Source organism: Eptesicus fuscus, chromosome 21 (genome assembly GCF_027574615.1).
Source record: "Eptesicus fuscus isolate TK198812 chromosome 21, DD_ASM_mEF_20220401, whole genome shotgun sequence".
NCBI lineage: Eukaryota > Metazoa > Chordata > Mammalia > Chiroptera > Vespertilionidae > Eptesicus > Eptesicus fuscus.
Genome location: NC_072493.1, coordinates 45035840 through 45052125, shown reverse-complemented (window position 1 = coordinate 45052125; position 16286 = coordinate 45035840). Strand labels below are relative to the sequence as shown.

Genomic DNA, 16286 nt, shown 5'->3' with positions numbered 1-16286 from the left:
AATATATCCTATGAAAGAGACATCTTGAAAATGCCTAAAGAAAGTTATCATTTTTTTCGTGGTGAGTGAAAACACATTATCTGTGTGCCCAGTTCAGCCGCTCACAGTAAAAGAGGTATGCCTGCATTGCAGAGTCTGGAATAATTTATCACATAAATAACCTACTTACATCATCAAATATGTATGTGACAAATGTAACACAAGAATGTAGGACCAGCCTTTCAACTGAGATGTATAATATAAACTTCAATTGGAATTCTATAATTTAGTTATAATTTGAACTTCAATTATGATAAATTTTGGCTCTGGCTGGTGTAGCTCGGTTGGCATTTTCTCATTCCATTGACATCGTTTCCTTCAGGCAACTATAAAATATTGTAAAATACAAAAAGCATAATAAGAAAAAAATCTCAAAGCTGCCCTAACAGGTTTTGCTCAGTGGATAGAACCTCGGCCTGCAAACTGAAGGGTCCCAGGTTCGATTCCAATCAAGGGCACATGCCTGGGTTGCAGGCTCGATCCTCAGTAGGGGGCGTGCAGGAGGCAGCCAATCAATGATTCTCTCTCATCATTGATATTTCTACCTCTTTATCCCTCTCCCTTTCTCTCTGAAACCAATAAAAATATATTTTAAAAAAACTCAAAGCTAAAAAAATTGAAATAATAGAGGTCAAATGAAGTTTGAACTGTGCCTGAAACTGACTTAATACCAGGTCCATGCTTAGGAGACTTTAGCTGTGACCATCATTATTATTCTCTTTAAAATGACCTACATTTAATTTTTTTAAATATAGCTTGTATCCTAAAAAGTGTATTTGTATCTCTTGGTTAACTGGAATCTGGAGTAAGGGTCTCAGTTGTGGCCAAAGTGTGCTGGGCAATAGGGTAAGGGTTTGTATGCAAAAACACACAACAAGCTATGTTGTAACACAAAGATCCCTCACGCAGACAAAAAGGAACTGAAAAGGATGACGTGTGTTCAGAATATGGTCTGGGCTGCAGGGAAGACATGGTGAGCACAGTGGTCTCATACAACCACTCTGCACGTAGTGGAGAGAATAACATTAGTAGTGGGGCCTGTGCATGGAGGAGAGGTGAGCCCTCGCCAGTGAGACCAGGATCCTGAAGGTCTCCAGGATCACTTCTGCATATGAGGTTCCAAAATTCACATCCTACTGTCAGAGCCATGTACCAACAATAAGAGCCCGCTGGTATGGCTCAGTGTCCATCCATGAACCAATGGGTAACTGGTTCAATTCCTGATCAGGACAGTCAGGATACATGCCTGTGTTGTGGCTCATTCCCCCAGTAGGGGCGTGCCGGAGGTAGCCAATGGATATGTCTCTCTCATTGATGTTTCTATCTGTCTATGCTTCTCCCTTCCTCTCCCTCTCAAGTCAATAAAAATCTATTTTAAAAAAACCACATCCTTAGTTAGACTGAGGTATCAAGCTCACCTCAGTGGATGGGATCACTGCCTGTCATTCAAAATGTAGGTGAAACCCTAGCTGGTTTGGCTCAATGGATAGAGCATTGGCCTGGGGACATTGTCTTTGGCTCTGGAGCCAGAATCCTGGGCTGGAATCCAGTCTCTTATATCTGAGAGTTGTCTGGGGATTTGTTGTTATTGTTGTTTTTGTATTTTTGCTTGTTTGTTTTTTTATTCTCTCCCAAGGATATTTTTCCATTGATTTTAGAGTGGAAAAGAGAGGGAAAGACAGAAATATCAATGTGAGAGAAACACATCGATTGGTTGCCTCCTGCATGCGCCCTGACCAGGGCCCAGGCCAGGGAGGAACCTGCAACTGAGGTACCTACCCTTGACTGGAATCGAACCCAGGACCCTTTGGTCCTCAGGCTGATGCTCTATCCACTGAGTAGACTGGCTCGGATGTGAAACTTGTCTATTGAATAAACTCTGAGAACCTATATCATTTCTCAAGTACTAAACTTTCCCAGCAATTCTATATTGGTTTCCACTGCCAAGGTTGTTCTGATAATTAAGAGGAAATGCTCAAAAAGCTAACCCTGGAATCCTGGCACAGAAAAGTACTGTTACTTTTAAAATATATATATATATATATATATATATATATATGTATATATATATATATATATATATATATATATATATATATATATATATATATATATTATTGATTTTAGAAAGGAAGGGAGAGGGAGGGAGAGATAGAAACATAAGTGATGAGAGAGGATCGACGCTTGGCTGCCTCCCGCATGCCCCCTACTGGGGATCAAGCCCGAAACCCAGGCATGTGCCCTTGGCCGGAATCAAACCTGGGACCCTTTAGTCCACAGGCTGATGCTCTATCCGTTGAGCCAAACCAGCCAGGGCAGTACTATGTTACTTTTATTGATCCTCAGAGTCCTAAATAAGAACCATTATCACGGGGAGAGTTTCTGTTCAAGCCACTCTGAGGGGGATGAAGAGGAATTTCTCCGCGCCCTGATAGGAGCAGTGAGCAGCCGGATCCAGAGCAACGTGGAAGGCCTATATCTGATTGACGGAGTCCCTTTTCCTGCTGCAACCCCCAGCTCTCAGACCCCCACGCTCACCCCCTCTTCGATCCCAGTCAGCCCAGCCTAAACCTCTGGGCTCAAGAATGCCACGGGGTGCTGCTGGGGCATCTGCAGGGGTTGGCGAGCACACGGGGCAGCGTGCTGGCTGTCACCTTCCTGCTGCAGACTCCCGTGCTCCTGGGCCTGTGGTCCTGCAGACGGCACTGGAGGGGCTTGGAGGAGTCATCGATGGGGAAGGGGAGACCCAGGGCTATCTCTTTCCCCGGGCGGGGGCTGGGGGTTTGGGGGCTGAGACACAGGCTGAAAACAGCCTGGCTGCAGGGAGGGGCTGCCCACAGGCCAGCACCCGGGGAGGCCCCTCCAGAAGAGGCACCGTCTAAGGAGGATCCACCTGAGGCCTAGTGGCCTGGAGCTTGGGTTGGGGATCCGGGAGAGGGGAGAAGGGGTGAAGACAGGAAGCCTCACAACTCTTGCCAAGGCCCCTGGTGGGGAAGTGGGGGTTGGGGGGGTTACTGGGATTAGAGTGGTTAAGAATAATCAGCAAGCCCTAACGGGTTTGGCTCAGTGGATAGAGCGTCGGCCTGCGGACTGAAGGGTCCCAGGTTCGATTCCGGTCAAGGGCATGTACCTTGGTTGCTGGCACATCCCCAGTGGGGGGTGTGCAGGAGGCAGCTGATCGATGTTTCTCTCTCATCGATGTTTCTAACTCTCTATCCCTCTCCCTTCCTCTCTGTAAAAAAAATCAATGAAATATATTTTAAAAAATAAAGAATAATCAGCAAGCTGGATGGAATAGGACAGTGGTTGGCAAACTCATTAGTGAACAGAGCAAAATATCAACAGTACAACGATTGAAATTTCTTTTGAGAGCCAAATTTTTTAAACTGAAACTTTTAATGCCACTTCTTCAAAATAGACTCGCCCAGGCCTGTGGTATTTTGTGGAAGAGCCACACTCAAGGGGCCAGAGAGCCGCATGTGGCTCGAGAGCCGCAGTTTGCCGACCACGGGGGTAGGAGAAAACAACGAAGGGTCCAAGGGCTTAGCCCCTGTGGCCAGAACAACCCAGAAACAAAACTCCCAGGGTGGTGGGCAAGCGACCTGGGAAGGGCTGGGGACGCTGCCCCTGCGGACTCAAGGAAGCTTCTGGACTGAAGCCACTGGTTTCCTCCTCCAGGGGTGGGTTCCTGAGAGAATTGGTCTGAGAGAGAAGCCAGGCGGCCTAGGTTTTGACCCTGGTAATAATCAGAATGCAAGAAATAGACTAATAAAATGAAAAAAAAATGAAAGAAAAAAAAAGAACCATTATCACCTACATGTCACATTCCGCCCACTGAGATTCAGGATTCAGGGGGCTGTAGTGATGGGTCGGCGGGTTCTCAACATCCTCACTCCTTTCTCAAAGGCACCCCAAAACACAGGGCCTTGTTGGGATTTAGGGGAATAAAAGTACCTAAATGTCTCTGCGGGCAGGTGCTGGAGTTGTTCAGTCCGGGCAGGCGGCAGGCATAGATGTCGCACTGGGAATGGACACCTTAAGTCTTGACCTCTTCCGACAGCTCAGGGATAAAGACATACCTTACCCCGTGTTGCAGAGGAAGAAAGTGAGGCCCGGATTTGAGGGAAGGGTTATTGATCTGTGAGTCCCAATGAAGTTCAGAAATCTGGGATTCAAATCCAGGGTGTCTGACCCAGGGCGTGGGGAGTCTGATCACTGCCCTCCTATTTCCTTGTGCCCTGGGCTTTGGGGCTCAAAGCCCTGCTCATCTGCGTGCCATCTGCCCCTGCTGAGAATCCTGTGCCAAACTAAGAACCACTAATATAGGAGACCAGGAAAATGGGAGAACACTACAAAGCAAGGGCTTGTTATATGACTAAATGACTGTACTTCTGACAACTATGGGGCATGTTAATCGGGTAAAAATTAAAAGTGTGCATTACAGCCCTGGCTGTTACGCCTCAGAGGTTAGAGCATTAACTTGTGCAGCAAAAGGTGGTGGGTTTGCCCTAACTGGTTTGGCTCAGTGAATAGAGCGTTGGCCTGCGGACTGAAGGGTCCTGGGTTTGATTCCGGTCAGGGGCATGTACCTTGGTTGCAGGTACATCCCCAGTAGGGGGTGTGCAGGGAGGCAGCTGATCGATGTTTCTCTTTCATTGACATTTCTAGCTCTCTACCCCTCTCCCTTCCTCTCTGTAAAAAAAAAAAAAAAAAAAAAAAATCAATAAAAAAAATATATATATTTTAAAAAGGTGGTGGGTTTGATTCCTGGTCAAGAGCACATACCCAGCTTGCAGATTGGATTTCCATCCCCATTCAGAATGCCTTTGGGAGGCAACCGATCGATGTATCATTCTCACATCTCTCTCTCTTTCCCTCCCTCTCTCCCTTCCAGTCTTTCAAAAAAAAAAAATCAATGGAAGCCCAACTGGTATGGCTGAGCATCGACCTATGAACCAGGAGGTCACGGTTCGTTTCCAGGTCAGAGCACATGCCCAGGTTGCGGGCTCAATCCCAGTGTGAGGCATGTAGGAGGAGCTGGTCAATGACTCTCTCATCATCGATGTTTCTATCTCTCTCTCTCCCTCCCTTCCTCTCTAAAATCAATAAAAATATACTTTAAAAAATCAATGGGAAAAAAATCATTGGCTGCCTCCTGCCACGGCAGCCATTGAGGAGCAACAGCCATGGCTTTATGCTACCCCATGGCCTTGTGTCTCCACAAGGGCCACAAGGTCACCAAGAACACGAGCAAGCGAAGGCACAGCCGCCTCACTGGGCACCTCACCTGGACACCAAGTTCATACGGGACATGATCCAAGAAGTGTGTGGCTCTCCCCCTAGGAGTGTCATGCCACAGGAGTGTCAAGGTCTCTAAGGACAAGAGGGCCCTGAAATGCATCAAGAAAAGTGTGGGGACACACATCCGTGCCAAGAGGAAGGGAGAGGAGCTGAGCAATGTCCTTGCAGCCACGAGAAAGGCAGCAGCTAAGAAGGACTGAGCCCCACCCCGTGTGTATAATAAAAGCTGTTCAGAAAAAATAATCATAGGCTGAGGATTACAAAAAAAAAAAAAGAAAGTGTTCATTACATTGGGCAGAGCATGAAAAATTGAAAAAATATTAGAACTAACTATCCCAATATAAAGAAAATTTATTGCATAAAGGGAAGAAAAAAAGGCACAAAATGAATGAAATTCCAACATACATCTTTGTTGTTTCCCTGTCCCTTTGATAAAAAAAAACGCTAGCATCCATAGATTAGGCAGACATTTTTTTTTTTAAGTATATTTTATTGATTTTTTACAGAGAGGAAGGGAGAAGGATAGAGAGTTAGAAACATCGATGAGAGGGAAACACAGATCAGCTGCCTCCTGCACACCTCCTACTGGGGATGTGCCCGCAACCAAGGTACATGCCCTTGACTGGAATCGAACCTGGGACCTTTCAGTCCGCAGGCCGACTCTCTATCCACTGAGCCAAACTGGTCAGGGCTTAGGCAGACATTTCACCAAAGATACAGTGGTAACAAATGCACATCTAAACGTTCATCATGAGGTTACAGATGGACAGGCAAATAGATATGCTTTGTGTAAGGTCTGGGAGAGGCCCAGGCACAGGAGCATCTGTTCCCATGAAGTTGGGGTGCAGCACCCTCCCCATACTCGGATGTGTTCACCCACCTAGAAGATCTCTACATATCCTCCTAATGGAAGGGTTAAGGATCCTTCCTCAATAGGCATTATTGATCACGAACTCTATTTCTAAACCGTATTACCTGTTATCACTTAGAAATTTACAAGAGTACCAGGTGCTTTGTACCAAGAACCGGAGACAGAGATCAGTCTGTATTGTCTGTATCTCACATGGTCAAATAGCCTATCTCAAAAGGATACATGCTGAATGACTCAATTTTTCTAATATTCCACAAATGATAAAAATTATAGGTACAAAGAGAACTGTGATGCCAAAAACTAGGATTAGGGCAAGGATGTGACTATGAAAAGGGCCTGTGTGGCACAGTGGTTGAGCTTCAATCCATGAACCAGGTCACAATTCGATTTCCGGTCAGGGCATATGCCCAGGTTTCAGGCTGGATCCTCAGTATGGGGTGTGCAGGAGGCAGCCAATCAATGATTCTCTCTAACCATTGGTGTTTCTATCTCCCTCTTCCTCTCTCTGTAATCAATAAAAACATATTTAAAAGAAAAGGTAGCCCTAACTGGTTTGGCCCAGTGGATAGAGCATCGACCTGCAGACTGAAGGGTCCCAGGTTCCATTCCGGTCAAGGGCATGTATCTTGGTTGTGGGCACCTCCCCAATGCCGGGGGCGGGGGGGCGGGTGGTGCAGGAGGCAGCTGATCGAGGTTTCTCTCTCATTGATGTTTCTAACTCTCTATCCCTCTCCCTTCCTCTCTGTAAAAATCAATAAAATATATATTTTTAAAAAGCTGTCCCACAATTGCTACACTCTTAGGGCCTCCCGACTGTCTGTTTTCTTTGATGAACATAGAATCCTGAGTTTGTAGTGAAAGTTTTACCACATTCGTTACATTCATAGGATTTCTCTCCCATGTGAATTCTCTGATGGATGAGATCATTGCTGCTAAAGGAGAATTTTCCACATTCAGTACATGCAAAGGAAGTGTTTCCTCAGTGAAACCTCTGATGTTGTACAAGGCATGTCTTCCTCCTGAAGCCTTCACCACAATTATTGCATGTGTAAGGATTCTCTGTAGCGTGAGTTTTGCTCATATATACATGAATATTTTTTCATAATGCAGCCTTTCATACATTCATTGCACATAGCTTCTCTTAAGTATGAGTTTGCTGATGTAAAGTGAGGTCAGTCTTCATGGTGAAGCCTTTTCCACACAAATTACATACATAGGGCTTCTCTCCTGTAGTTTCAGCTGATGTCTAATGAGATTACACTTCGCTGTGAAACCTTTCCAGCATACGCTACACACATAAGGTCTCTCTCCCGTATCAGTTCGTTGATGTACAATCAGCTGCATTTTCACTGGGAATCCTTTCCCACATTCACTGCATACGTAGGGTTTCTCTCCCGTGTGCATTCGCTGATGTACAATCAGACGACTCTTCACAATAAAGCCCTTGCCACATTCATTGCACATATATGGTTTATCTGAAGTATGAGTTCGCTGATGTACAGTGAGATCACGCTTCATGGGGAAGCCTTTTTCACACACAACACATACACAGGTTTCCCTCCAGTATGCGTTCGCTGAAGTCCAATAAGACAGTGCTTCGTTGAGAAGCGTTTCCCACATTCACTGCATAAGAAAGGCTTTTCTCCTGTGTGAGTCATCTGATGCGTAGTGAGATTAAGCTTTGTAGAGAAGGTTTTGCCACATAGATTGCAAACATAGGGTTTCTCTCCTATATGAGCTCGCTGATGTGCAATAAGACGACTCTTCTCAATAAAGCCTTTTCCACAGTCAGGACATGTATAAGGTTTCTCTCCTGAATGAGTTTTCTGATGGGTAGGGTAGTGAGACTAAACTTTGTAGAGAAGGTCTTCCCACGTAGGCTGCATCCATGGGGTTTCTCTCCCGTGTGAGTCCGGTGATGATAAATGAGCCGAGACTTTGGATGAATGCTTTTCCACATTCACTACACATAAAAGGTTTCTCTTTATGTGCATTTGCTGATGACTGTTGAACCGGGATGTCCTGAGGAAGGTTTTGTCGCATTCAGTGCATTCATACTGTTTGAGTCCCGTGTGTATTCTCTGATGTTTAGTGAGCCTGGATTTTCTGGTGAAGGCTTTCCCACAGAGATTGCACCCATAAAATTTCTGTCTAGTATGAACTCTCTGATGATCAGTGAGCTGAGACATCTTCATAAAGGCTTTCCCACTTCCAACGCACTCCTGGGCTTTCTCTACATTGTGAGTTTTCTGTGGCTGAATGACCTGGGATTGATTATTAATGAGTTTGGTACTAACAGGCAGCATGATTTCAGTGTAAAATTGTTCACGGTTAGCATGAAGAATACATATTCCATCTCCCTAAACTCCACAGACTTCTTTAAGTTACAGCTTCTGTTTTGGTTTTCAAATTTTTCATTTGATTTTAAAGGTTTTTCACTTATCTCAAACATACCATTGTGATTTTGCTTGAATAGAGCATGATCTCCACACTGATTAACAACATCTGCTAATATACCATGTTCAAGCCTCGGTCCACTCTCTTCCCTCGGTCCACTCTCTTCTGAAGATTTGCAAGTGATGCTGCAGATCATCAACCTTCCTGAGTTCTAGGACAGAAGAGAACAGGCAATCACTCTGTAATCTCTCACAATCCTTGCTTGAAATAAAACTGTTTTGTAAAAAGCCGTCATGAAAAGTAACTATTTAGTGACAATCCTATATGATGTCAAATAAGAAATATATTTGGTCTTCATGCATAGTTGTTGACACTGAGGTTGTGAAACCACTGCAGTTTCCTGAGTGACAGAAGTATGTTTTGTTCTGCATAAAAAACAGCTGAGTTTATGCTAATGAGATGAGAGCACAGGGCTCCTATATACTCTCAGGATAGAGTTAGTCACTAGAAAGCCCAAATGATTTAATGGTCGGACTTTCAGCCCCACTAACTGACCTCTTAGAAAGGAGAAAAGGCCTAGAGATTAAGGCTCTATGAAAACTCTTTTTTTTTTTTTTTATGTTTTATTGATTTTTCAGAGAGGAAGGGAGAGGGATAGAGAGCTAGAAACATCGATGAGAGAGAAACATCATCGATCAGCCGCATCCTGCACACCCCCTACTGGGGATGTGCCCGCAACTAAGGTACATGCCCTTGACCGGAATCGAACCTGGGACCCTTGAGTCCGCAGGCCGACGCTCTATCCACTGAGCCAAACCGGTCAGACTATGAAAACTCTTAACTAGTTCTGATGAGTTTCTGGGTTAGTGAATACATCCTTGTGCCCACTGGGTGGTTGGTTTACCTTAGTTCAATAAAGACAGAACCTCCAGTATTTAGAAATACTTCAGACCTTGTCCCATGTACCTATTCATCTGTATCTTTTATAAAAACAAAACAAAACCACTAAACATAAGTATTTCTCAGAGTTCTGTGAGCTGCTCTAGCAAATTACCTTAATCCAAGGAGGGGACTCATGACAACCTCCAATTTATAGCCAGATGGACTTGCCACTGACACTGAAGTGGGACTTGTCTTATGGCACTGAATTTGTAACTTGTAGCGTCTGACCCTATTTCTAGGTAGAGAGTGTCAGAATTGAGTTAACTTTGTAGGAAACCCAGGTTGAATAATTCTATGTATAGACACATGAAGCAAAGTAACAAAGGCAACCACAGCCTGTGTGACATGCTGAAAGGAACAATGGAGATGGGAGATGTGGACAAAATCAGGATTTACAGGGTGCAGCAAAAGAAGGTTTACAGCTGTTCATATGTGAAATGAAACAATAGTCTATAAATAATAAGAATAAACACTGTGTTTCGCTTAGTCACCACTGTATACCTACTTTTGCCTACTGTGTATTTAAAGAGAAGACAATACCTTAGCTGGATTAGCTCAGTGGATAGAGCATTGGCCTGTAGACTGAAGGGTCCCGGGTTTGATTCCAGTCAAGGGCTCATCCCCAGTAAGGGACATGCAGGAGGCAATTGATCCATGATTCTCTCTCATCATTGATGTTTCTCTATCTCTTTTCCTCTCCCTTCTTCTCTGAAATCAATAAAAATATATTTTTAAAAATAATAAACAAACAAACAAATAAAAAACAAGGTTCACCGATTGGTTCAATGGGAGAAGGAAGAAGAGGTAAAGAAAGTGAGGACTTACCCTAACCGGTTTGGCTCAGTGGATAGAGCATCGGTCTGCGGACTGAAAGGTCCCAGGTTCGATTCCAGTCAAGGGCATGTACCTCGGTTGCGGGCACATCCCCAGTAGGGGGTGTGCGGGAGGCAGCTGATTAATGTTTCTCTCTCATCGATGTTTCTGGCTCTCTATCCTTCTCCCTTCCTCTCTGTAAAAAAACAATAAAATATATTTTAAAAAAAAAAGAAAGTGAGGACTTAAAACATTCCTCCAGGAATCATGTGGCTTGATTGACTAGGTAGGTGGAATGCCTCCCAAAGAAACAAGGAATATTTTTTTTTCATTTTTTTATTAAGGTATTATATGTGTACATATCTTACCATTGCCTCCCCCCCACATACCCCACTCCCATACATGCCCTCACCCCCCCAGAGTTTTGTGTCCATTGGTTATGCTTATATGCATGCATAAGGGGATTACATGTTGTCCAAAGACTCAGACACACAAAATGAGGACTGTCCCTGACTGATTACTGGAAGATAACCTCAGATTCCCTGGAATATCCTGCCTGATATAAGTATCTTTTTATGGCAGAGGTCTTAGGCCATTCCAGATAGTTCCTGTGAGCAATGTGATTTATGGGGAGTGCATATTTTTGTGTGTCTGAGTCTTTGGACAACATGTAATCCTCCTTCGGTTGATCTCTTATCTCCCCCACCTCTCCCTAACCTTCCCGCTGTAATTTGACCTTCTGTTTGATGCTTTACTGTCTCTGTATCTATCTTTTTGTTCAACAGCTTATAATTTTCTTTATTATCCATAGATGAGTGAGATCATGTGGTATTTTTCTTTCATGGACTGGCTTATTTCACTTACCATGATGTTCTCCAATCCCATCCAGGTTGCTGCAAATGGTAGGAATTCCTTCTTTTTTATGGCAGCATAGTATTCCACAAGGAATATTTTTAAAGTCCAGAATGAGGGGAAAAGCTAGATTTTGTTGTGAAACAAAGTTTAAGGTGATTATTACAATTCCAAGTACAAGCATGAAGACAATGGTTGCATATATTTTTTTCAATTAAAATTTATATTTTATTGATTTTTTTACGGAGAGGAAGGGAGATGGATAGAGAGTTAGAAACATCAATGAGAGGGAAACATTGATTAGCTGCCTCCTGCAACACCCCTTACTGGAGATGTGCCCGCAACCAAGGTACATGCCCTTGACCGGAATTGAACCTGGGACCCTTCAGTCCGCAGGCCAACGCTCTATCCACTGAGCCAAACCAGCCAGGGCTGCATATATGTTTTTAAAAAGGTCTTATCTGAAAATAGCAATGTGGATCCCATCAACATATACAAATTCTTCAAAGAAAGAGTCCTAAATGAAACTGTGTTTTAAAAAACATGTAGAATAAAAGGTGGAAGCACAGGTAATGTTTTGGAATTCAGTGAGCCCTCGGAAGAGAAGCAAACAAACATTGGCTATGTGATCAGGTGCATATCTGCAGACCCAGGTGTACAGACAAATACACGGTGAGTAAGGATGTGGATCCCAAGAATCTGGTTTCTGGATAAGCATAACAGACTATTGAGAGTTATCATCGTCCAGAAACTTGCCATTCTTCTTCATTCTGCACACAACTTAACTCTCCCACAGCAAGAATCTCCAACTTAGACAAAAACTTCTATAATTAAAACCCCAACTAATGGTCTGGCTGGGACATACTGTCCTATGTTCCTCCATACAGAGGGATGGATGACATGCAGTAAAGTGTTAACTCAGCAGGCCTGAGTCACACCATCCTTGCACATTCCAAAGGAAGGACTGTCCCTGACTGATTACTGGAAGATAACCTCAGATTCCCTGGAATATCCTGCCTGATATAAGTATCTTTTTATGACAGAGGTCTTAGGCCATTCCAGATAGTTCCTGTGAGCAATGTGATTTATGGGGAGTGCATATTTTTGTGTGTCTGAGTCTTTGGACAACATGTAATCCCCTTGACTTCAGCTGGGTCAGCTTCCCTGGTTGACAATCCTTCACACTTGTTGCCAAACATCATTGCTGGCAGAATTCAACAATTGTTAAAAACACAATATACAATTATTATCTGTTTCCATGGGACAGGGGTCCAAGCATAGCCTATCTGGAGCCATTTCTCAGGGACACAAGGCTGGGTAAAGGCCTGGACAGGCAGCACAGTTGGTTAGAGTGTCCTCTTGATTACAAGTTTGTGGATGTGATCCCTGGTCAAAACACACACAAGAAGCAACCAATGAATACATAAGTGGGTGGGACAACAAGTTGATGCTTCATTTCTCTCTCTTGTTTAAAAAAAAAAAAAAGTGCATGAAGATGTCAGCCAGGGCAGTGATCTCACCTGGACCTGGGGACCTCTTCCATGCTCACTGGCTGTTGGCGGAATTCAGTTCCTGTGGTTGTAGGACTGAGGCCCTTAGCTGCCTAAGTCTGCTTGCTGTTTCCTGATAGCTGACCCTCTCCACAACATGACAGTTTGTTTTAAAGCTAATAGGACAGCACCTCTGCTATTTCTGCTTCTTGTCTCTTAACTCTAGACACTTTTAAAGGCTCACCTGATTAGGTCAGGCAATTTAGCACTTTTCATGTGACTCCTGAATTATTTCCTATGCACCTTTTATCTTTGGTCATTTTGATCTCTATTGCTTTACCATCAGAAATTGTAACCATAAGTATAACAGTACACTCCTCTCCCTGAGAATGCCTCCCTTCTACACCACAGGCAAAGCGGTCCACTTTAAGAATTAGTTAAATTATGCCACTCGTCTACCAAAAGTCCCCACTGGTTTCTCAACTCATTAGGAATGAAAGCAAGGTCTTCAATGGCCTCCCCAGGCAACGTGTGACCAATATCCTGGAACTTCCAGCTGCCGCCCCATTTCCTTACTCCCAGTCATTTTCCCTCTTGCTCATTACAGGCTATGCAGACAAATTTCCTAGAAGTTCCACAAACACATTCCAGATTCAACTCTTTGAACTTCCCATCAACCAATTGATGTGTCTCTCTGACATCGATGTTTCTCTCTCTTTCTCCGCCTCCCTTCCTCTCTCTCTAAAAACGAATGGAAAAATATCCTCAGGTGAGGATTAACAACAACAATAAAAAAAATTATAAAAGAAAAAAGCGAATAAAGGGAAGATGATTCCTGGTCTCTCACAAAATGGGAAATCAGAGACCAGCCTCCATGATGATGAGTAAAATACTTAAAAAGAAAGTGTACATTAGACAATAATGAGGGAGAAGTCGATTTGGGAGTCCACGTCACAGAACAGAAAGAGGTTAACTCATGAGAACAGAGGAAATTTTAAGAGTGAGGAGAACTGAAAATTAAGAACCTTGGAGGCAGAGGAGTGAAGAAGGACATGAATGTGTCGTGAAAAAGCAGGTTACCACGGGGACACAGCGTCCAAGGTGGATTGGATGTTACGGAGGGAAATCACTATTTCCATCCCGGCCATGAAGGCCCAGTAGCAAGAAAAAAACAATGAATTCAAAGTTCCATCTTTCCGGAGAGGCCTGGAAAGTGGGATTTCATAGCAAGAGAGGTGCTAACACAGGCAGACACTGTGACTGTGGTTAAAAAGGAGGAAGATGCCCTAGCCGGCATGGCTCAGTGGATAGAGCGTCAGCCTGCGGACTGAAGGGTCCCAGGTTCGATTCCGGCCAAGGGCACATGCCTGGGTTGCGGGCTCGGTCCCCAGTAGGGGGCGTGCAGGAGGCAGCTGATGGATGATTCTCTCTCATCATTGATGTTTCTATATCTCTCTCTCCTTCTCCCTTCCTCTCTGAAATCAATAAAGAAATATTTTTTTTTTTAAAAAAAGGAGGAAGATCTGAGAATCCCAGGAGGAAGAAAACTATGCAAACAAAAACACGAGGTGGATAAAATAAGCTTTTTTATCAGATAAAAAAAGGGTATGTTTTCCCTGAAACTTCTACAAGGAAAAAGGGTTCTCATTCGTGGAGGGTGGTTTGAGTTTCCTCATTCACTGTCACAGCTCTGACGCCGCCTCTGACTAGAATGTGACTCCCAAGCCGCCCGCCTTGCTGGCTCTCACCCCCCCTCACCTGGAGAGACTAGACAGTGGCGTCCACGCTGTACAGTCCACGGTTCTTCCCCGCGTTCCAGCTTGGAGAGTGCGTCGGGTTTGCTGGCTTGATACCTTGCTTGGGAACAATGACAGAGACTTAGACATATTATATTGGGCTGGCGTCTGTCAAGAAGGGAGAATGAGCCCTGGCTGGTTTGTCTCAGTGGCTAGAAGGGTCTCAGGTTCAATTCTAGTCAAGGGCATGTCCCTGGGTTGTAAGCTCCATACCTGGTCCAATCAGGGCATGTGCAGGAGGCAACCAATCGATGTTTCTTTCACATCGATGTTTCTCTCTCCCTGTGTCTTTTCCCCTCCTTGCCACTCTCTCTAAAAAATATCATCGGGTTAGGGTTAACAAAAAAGAATAGATAAGGGAGAATGGTACGTTTCAGGGAATGAGCAGGTTTCCCATCTGTAACACAAGGACTTTTCTCTCAGGAGAGGGGACATTATGCCCTCCTGTTTGTGGCAAGAGAAGGACCTGAGATCCCACCATCTCAGAGAACTGGAGTTCTTCTGAAGTTAAGCAGCTGAGAAGGAAAAACAGGGCACCCGCTGAGTGACACGGGGGAGCTGTCCTCACCCACTGACACCAGGTGGCGGGAGTTCTCCACCATCATGTCCCTGTACAGGTCCTTCTGCTGTGGCCCAGGAGCTGCCACTCCTCCCAGGTGAAGTCCATGGCCACATTGTTAAATGTCAGGGGTTCCTGTGACAACTCCATGCTGTTTAAAGGGTGATGTCCTTTAAAATCTAAAGCAGGGGTGGAGACTGGCCGGCCCTCCAGCCATAGAAGGCTCAAGAAATCATTTAGTCTGGCCTTGCAAGGCATTAGGGGTGAGTTAAGTTAATGTGTGACCAAATATAGCAGGCTAATTTTTAAGTTCACAATTTTGTATGGCCCCCGAATGATGTTATAAATATTCAAAGGCCCTCAGCAAAAAAAAAAAAAAAAAGTTCCCCACCCCTGACTTAGAAGACATGGATGGAATGATAGTTTTCTTGCTATTTTCACTCTATAAGCTGAACTTATTCAGTAAGTGAGGTTTTATTTTACATACAGTTGGATAATCACATGCCTAGTAAAATACAGGGTGGGCAAAGTTAGGTTAACAGTTGTTCACATAAAAAATAATACAATAATTAATGAATAAAAATATAAGAATAAAAAATATATATATATATAAGAATAGCCCTAACCATTTTGGCTCAGTGGATAGAGCGTCAGCCTGCGGACTCAAGGGTCCCAGGTTCGATTCTGGCCAAGGGCACATGCCTGGGTTGTGGGCTCCATCCCCAGTAGGGGGGTGTGCAGGAGGCAGCCGATCAATGATTTTCTCTCATCATTGATGTTTCTCTCTCCCTCTCCCTTCCTTTCTAAAATCAATAAAATATATTAAAAATATATATAAGAATAAGCTGTTTTCTGCACTCACAACTGTAAACCTAACTTTGCCGCATCCTGTCTTTTGTAATTGTGCATTCAGACATTCGTGCATTCAACCAATTACAAGTTTCTATAATGTGATAAAATATTCTTGTGAACCTAGAAACACCACATTCACATATTTTTAATTTTTTTTATTGATTTTTAGACCAAGAGAGAGAGAAACATCGATGTGAGGCCGATACATAGATCCACTGGCTCCTGCACCCCCTGGATCCTTCTGAGGATCCAGACTGAAACCTGGGCATGTGCCCTGACTGTGAATCGAACTGGCAACCTTTCTGTGCACAGGATGTCGCCCAACCGAGCCACACCGGCCAGGGCCACAGTCACATCTTTGAGAGACAAAACAT

The 16286-nt window shown here is 44.1% G+C and overlaps 2 pseudogenes; one reads left to right on the top strand and one right to left on the bottom strand.

Annotated features, from left to right (window-relative positions):
* The first annotated feature begins 5225 nt into the window (after nucleotides 1–5225).
* Nucleotides 5226–5540, top strand: LOC129147686 (60S ribosomal protein L36-like; annotated as a pseudogene).
* A 1440-nt stretch (nucleotides 5541–6980) lies between these two features.
* Nucleotides 6981–15210, bottom strand: LOC129147681 (zinc finger protein 615-like; annotated as a pseudogene).
* Between the last annotated feature and the right edge of the window lie 1076 nt (nucleotides 15211–16286).